The sequence below is a fragment of the Sipha flava genome, unplaced genomic scaffold (genome assembly GCF_003268045.1).
Source record: "Sipha flava isolate LNK unplaced genomic scaffold, YSA_version1 76_pilon_pilon, whole genome shotgun sequence".
Classification (NCBI taxonomy): domain Eukaryota; kingdom Metazoa; phylum Arthropoda; class Insecta; order Hemiptera; family Aphididae; genus Sipha; species Sipha flava.
In genome coordinates, this window is record NW_020273616.1 from 2,344,630 (window position 1) to 2,350,845 (window position 6,216).

The 6,216-nt window shown below is 31.7% G+C and overlaps 1 pseudogene; it reads left to right on the forward strand.

Annotated features, from left to right (window-relative positions):
• The first annotated feature begins 5,137 nt into the window (after positions 1–5,137).
• On the forward strand, positions 5,138–5,483 carry LOC112692810 (annotated as a pseudogene).
• Positions 5,484–6,216: the final 733 nt, after the last annotated feature.

A 6,216-nucleotide genomic window follows, 5' to 3' on the forward strand; every position in this document is an offset into this window, starting at 1 on the left:
TGAACGTATAATAAAACATCATTATTATAAAATGTTATATACGTAATTATTGAAAATAAATCAAAAAATCAAAAAAAAAAAAAAAAAGTGCTCTCTGATCTATTCATCCAGCTTAAGTTGCACATAACATAATATTTTGTACTACTATCTGTCATGCAAAAGAATATGTTAACGCACCGTATACAAGTGCATAATACACTTAAAGTAAAATTACATCAATGTACCAGGTGCGCGTTTGGAAAAAATCGTTTATCGATGTAAAAATATGATTTTTCATATTTAATTTAATCGTTTCGATTTGAAATCGATGTATAACGAATGATTAACATGATAGCGCGTTTATCGTTTTTTTTTTTTGAATGATGGCAATATTACGACCAATGAGTAAGCACTGACTCTAGCATAGTGTTTTTTTTCTAAGTTCTTCGAACACCAAGGGTAAGTGGAGTTGATAGTCCATCCGAAGGATTTCGTAACGAATACCGATCGGCCACCGTTATCTTATTGATCACGAGTGAAACGATTTGGATGATATCGAGCGCGACACTTTAACCGACATATCTTATAAATTTGAAGAATACGAAATCAAGACGTGAAACGCAACGTTCAAGTTTCACAACTTATCGATAGGTTTTCAAGAAGTTAAATGCACCATCCCCACTTTTGGTTACGTGGTTAAATTGCGTCCAAAATACAAGTGTACTGGGGTGACATAGGTAGTGGTTCTAGATTTTCGCACCGGGGACCGGAGTGCTTTCCCAAAGTACCACGTTTCCCAAAACAACCGTGTAACAACATTATGACGTAGGCTGTCAATATTATGTTCGAGGCTCCGAATGTGAAATATTAACTTTATAACAGCCAATGTGCGCAAACGCAAGGAAAACGCTATCGTTGAATTCATTAACATGATCTGAAACGAGGATGGCAAAATGGTTTAGCTAAGTAAAATTGGTGGCGTATAAACCCTCTGCATAAACCCCAAAGAAGAAGAAAAAGAATAATTTTAAAATAATATACTTTAGCTGTTTTGAACTTCACTATTATGGCTTTAAGCTATTTTATACTTAGTTATTTTGCCGATGCTATTTTGACATTGGCTTTTTTGGATTCACCATTATGACGGATTACCATTTTGTATTAAAAGTTTATTGCTAGTAATCAGTTGAATTTGTCGATGAGGCCCATGATTACGTTATCGAAACGCCGATAGTAATAATTTACGTAATTTTAGGTAGTGATAACGGATCAATGCTAATAAAAAGCCTGGGCTTTTAATAGTGTAAGGTAATAATCCATTAAAAACTGTGACCGTTCCGTGCGAAACCGGGTAATTCAATTGTTAAATTATATTTACGTAGGTACATTTATATTTTACGGGCAAAAGTCAAAATCGCGCAAAACGCAAACTGTATACAATCCTTGAGCAATATTTTATAATTCGGCTTTTGACCGGGCAAACCTAATTATTACTAACCTCATTTGGGTAAAATCAAATAATCATAAAATAAATACTATTGTACAAATATAATTGAATACACTTAAATAATAATAAAAATATAATGATATTAAGTACTCGTATAAAATTAAAAAAAATAATATTAGGTACTCTTATAACGTTAAAATAAAGAATTAAAAAATGAATGTGTATTTTATGTAACTTTAATATAACGAGTTGATAAAATTTGATAACAACAATAAATTAACAAGATACATGTCGCACATCCATATCAGAACAGTACAACTCAAAAAGTTGGTTTTTTTAGTTTTTTTTTTTAAGTTTTTTTTTTTTTTTTTTATTTATTAAAGCATATTTACAATCTATATAATTTGCACAATAAGTAAATTTGATAATATAAGTAGTAGTAAAATGACTTGAATGTCTTGAGGGGGGAAAACCGTCCATTAACAGTACCTCCTATTTAATTTGATGGATTCATAATATGGAGACCGTTAGGCAAGAGCGTCTCTTGGCCATTTTCTTTTTAGCCTCCTCGGAGGATTGTTGGGGATGGTTATAGAGGAAATGCGAGAAATTAGAGGGTTTTGGTTCGAGTGCAGTTTGGAATGAAACTTTATGTAATGGTGAGTTGCTATTTCGTTGACTGTTGGAATTTGGAGATCTTTGTGTAGTGCGTCGTTGGTCATATACCAAGGAGCTCCAGTTATTTGTCTAAGACATATAGACTGGAAAGCCTGTATGGGTCTTATATTGGATGGTTTGGCTTGGCCCCAGATTTGGATACCATATGACCAGAGGGGGGGTAATAATCGTCTTGTATATTAGTATTGTGTTTTTTAAATTCATTGAAGAAGACAATAACGGACGGAGGAGATGTAAACGTGAGTTTGATTGTTTTCTTTTCTGTTTTGTGTGTTGGGCCCAGGTAAGTCTTTTATCTAGATGAACTCCGAGGTATTTGGTTACATTTTGGATAGTAATTGGTAAATTATTGAGCAAAAGTTGTGGACATTCGTTTTTTTTCAGAGAAAAATTTATTTGGACTGATTTGTTTTCGTTTATTTTAATTTTCCATTTTTGAGTCCAATTGGAGATTAGATTTAAGTGGTATTGTATATCGTGGGTGGCTATGTTTGGGTCTTTATTTGATGCTAGTATAGCGGTATCGTCTGCATATGTCGCTAGAGTTGTATGGTTTGTTTTGGGCATATCTGATGTGTATATATTATAGAGTATAGGTGATAGGTCACTTCTCTGGGGTACTCCCGCTTTGATTTTATGGTAGATAGAGTAGGAATTATTAAATTTAACAGTGAAATATCGGTCTTCAAGATAAGATTTTAGGATGAGAAAATACGGAGCAGGAAGAAACGATTTTAATTTGAACAATAATCCGTCGTGCCAGACGCGATCGAATGCTTGCGCAATGTCAAGGAATACACCGGGGCAGATTTTTTTTAGTTAAACGTATATTCGGATTCTACAAACGAAATTAAATAAATCAACAAAACAGCTTTATCTTTATCTTTAATATTCTCCGTCAGATAGTAATGTAAGTACATTTTATTGAATGAATGATACCAAGGTAACCACCAACAAAATCGATATTCCTAAAAAAAGCGTTTTTTTGAGTTGTTACTGTTTTGATATAGGTGTGCAATATGGTCAGTTTTAATCGTAATAAAATTGTACGATAAGAATTAATATTTGTATTTAATAATAACGAACGTATATAAGACACTACGGTTTTGCCCAAATGAGGTTGATCATAACTAGGTTTGCCCGGCCAAAAGCCGAAATATGTATTTTGCCCAAGGATAAAAGGCAATTCGCGTTTTCCCGGGCATTTCTAAGGTTTGCCCGATTTCAACTTTTGCTCGTATATTGTTACGGACTATCGAGAGATAATGCCGTGCACAAATAAACAAACATTCTCGAACTAGTTTTACTTTTATATTTGTACTTGAAAAGAAACTTACATTAAATAAAATACATTAAATGTTCTGAATACTCTGAAGGCTCTGTTATATTAATGCTCTGCACCAAAAACTACGACTGACTGCTACGTGTGTGAGCCCATGTATACGAGCTGGTCGTCCGGTCAAAAGGGTTTATTCAGAAGATTCCTTAGACCAGTCGTATGGGTAGGGAGTCTCACTTGCCTTTCGTCGCACACGCATCAGTTTACAATAATTAACATAATATATTTCAAACACATAGTGTTTCCCAATAAATGCAATATAATATAGTGGTTCTTAACAATATACAGTGTGATCATGGTTTAAGGTAACACTAAATATCTCAGGTGGATGACCTTGTATTGAAGCGAATATTTTAGAGTGCTTAGGGAGTACTTAAACACACATTTAATTATGATTTTCAAATTATCAACACTTGGTGTACGCATGCGCAACACAACTTAAATTTTTTTTAATGGAAACACTAATTTTTTTTTTACATATTCGAATAGATTATTTTTTTTAAACGTTTTTTGTATAAAAAGTTTTTTTTCTATTTACAAAATTGACCAAGTTAGAATAAGTTAAAATTTGAATTTATACATAAATCGTGTTTAATGAAATTTTCATTGATAACCACTGGAAATAATAAAATAAGTGCTAAATAAATGTTTAATTTACTTGAACCGTTTGAAAATAATAATTTAATAATACTGTAGGTCACTAGAATGAATATCTCGAGTATGGGATAGTTTTTGTTTAGGAAACTGATGTAATGCGATTACAATTTTAACTACTTTTATAGTGGAATTTTATTTTATTTTACAATAGCTTTAATAACGATAAGATAATCAGATAATGTTATATTATTAAGATATTTAGTTTGATGAAAAATATTATTTCACTTTTATTATACGACTAGACCCATACCCGTACCATAGTCTGTACGTTATCCGTGTATGTATGTTTGGTTATTAAGTGCTCCTATAAATTATAATTGTTTTAAATATGAATAACGCTGATAAAGTTGAGTTGGTTTAAATTTATGGCGAATGTCAACGTAATGTACGCCTAGCTGCTATGACATATACCGAACGATACCCAGAAAGATACCATCCACCTTATAATTACGTTTAACGTCTTCTAAAAGGGTTAAGTCAGAATGGAAGATTTCTCGGCAGATAAATCAACCAACAAAGACGAAGAGCAGATATGTTTGATAACGATACGAAGTTATAGGTACCAGCATCCACGTTCGTCAATTAGGCATGTTGCTCGCGAAATTGGCGTTTCATATGGTTGTGTTTAAAAATTCTAAAAAAACACAAATTGCACTCATATAAATCAATTTCGTCCAACATTTGCGTGCAGGAGATTCAATTCGTAGGTTAGAGTTTATGGTTTGGTTCAATGTTAAATTTTTTGATGACCCTTAATAGTCAATCATATTCTTTGGAGTGATGAATCAAAATTTACAAACAATGGCATTATGAATAAACAAAATCATTGATACTGGGATGACACAAACCCACACTAGTCACGTGAGACTAATTTCCAAACGGTATGAGGAATAAATGTATGGTGTGGGTTAGTTGGTGGAATGCTAATAGGACCGTTCTTTTATGATGGAACGCTTTATGATAGACGATACCTTAATTTTTTAACCAACGAACTACCAAGACTATTGGATGATGTTTCATTAGACACACGAGAACGAATGTTTTTCCAGCATGACGGAGCACCAGCTCATAATGCAATTACTGTTAGAAGATTTTTAAATCAAATATTTCCGAACCGATGGATTGGTACCTATGGTGTCGTTCCTTGGCCTGCACGATCTCCTGATTTTACGCCACTGGATTTTTTTTTTATGGGGACATTTGAAGACTGTGGTTTATGCAGATCCACCTGTCAATCTTCAGGACTTAAAAAACAAAATACAGGTGGCATGTGATATTTTAAGTGAGAACCAAATCAAGGCGACAACTTCAACTGAATTTTTGAGGCGACTTGAATCATGTTTAGAGCATAATGGCGAAAACGTTGAAAAATTCATAAGATAGATTTATTTAATCTATTTTATTTTGTATTATAATATTAATATTACTATTATCATTATAACTATTTTGTTACGAATTTAATTAATACAATAGATTAAATTAAAAATAATATCGTAGACTAACAATTATTTTTAATTATTTCACACTTATTTTATTATTTCCAGTGGTTATCACGATTTATGCATAAATTCAAATTTTGACTTATTCTAACTTGGTCAATTTTGTAAATAGAAAAAAAACTTTTTTTACAAAAAACGTTTAAAAAAAAATAATCTATCCGAATATGTAAAAAAAAAAGTAGTGTTTCCATTAAAAAAAGTTTAAGTTGTGTTGCGCATGCGCACACCAAAAATATTGAAAATTTGAAAATCATAAATAAATGTGTATTTAAGTACCCCCTAAGCACTCTAAAATATTCGCTTCAATACAAGGTCATTCACCTGAGATATTTAGTGTTACCTTAAACTGTGATCACACTGTATATATATATATCTGAATATACTCGGAAATACATATACATATATATATATATATGTAGAAATATGATAGATACGAGTATATGTTAGTAAAAAAAAATACATTCATTAGTAATTATTTAATTACTTATACATATTTATTTTTTAAAAAAATCAGTAATTTTTTTTGTGTAAATGTTTTTGCGCTTACCCGGTCAATAGCGTTGTCCAAATTAAAATGTTACAAAATACGTTTTTGATTGTCACGCCTCTGTAGATAA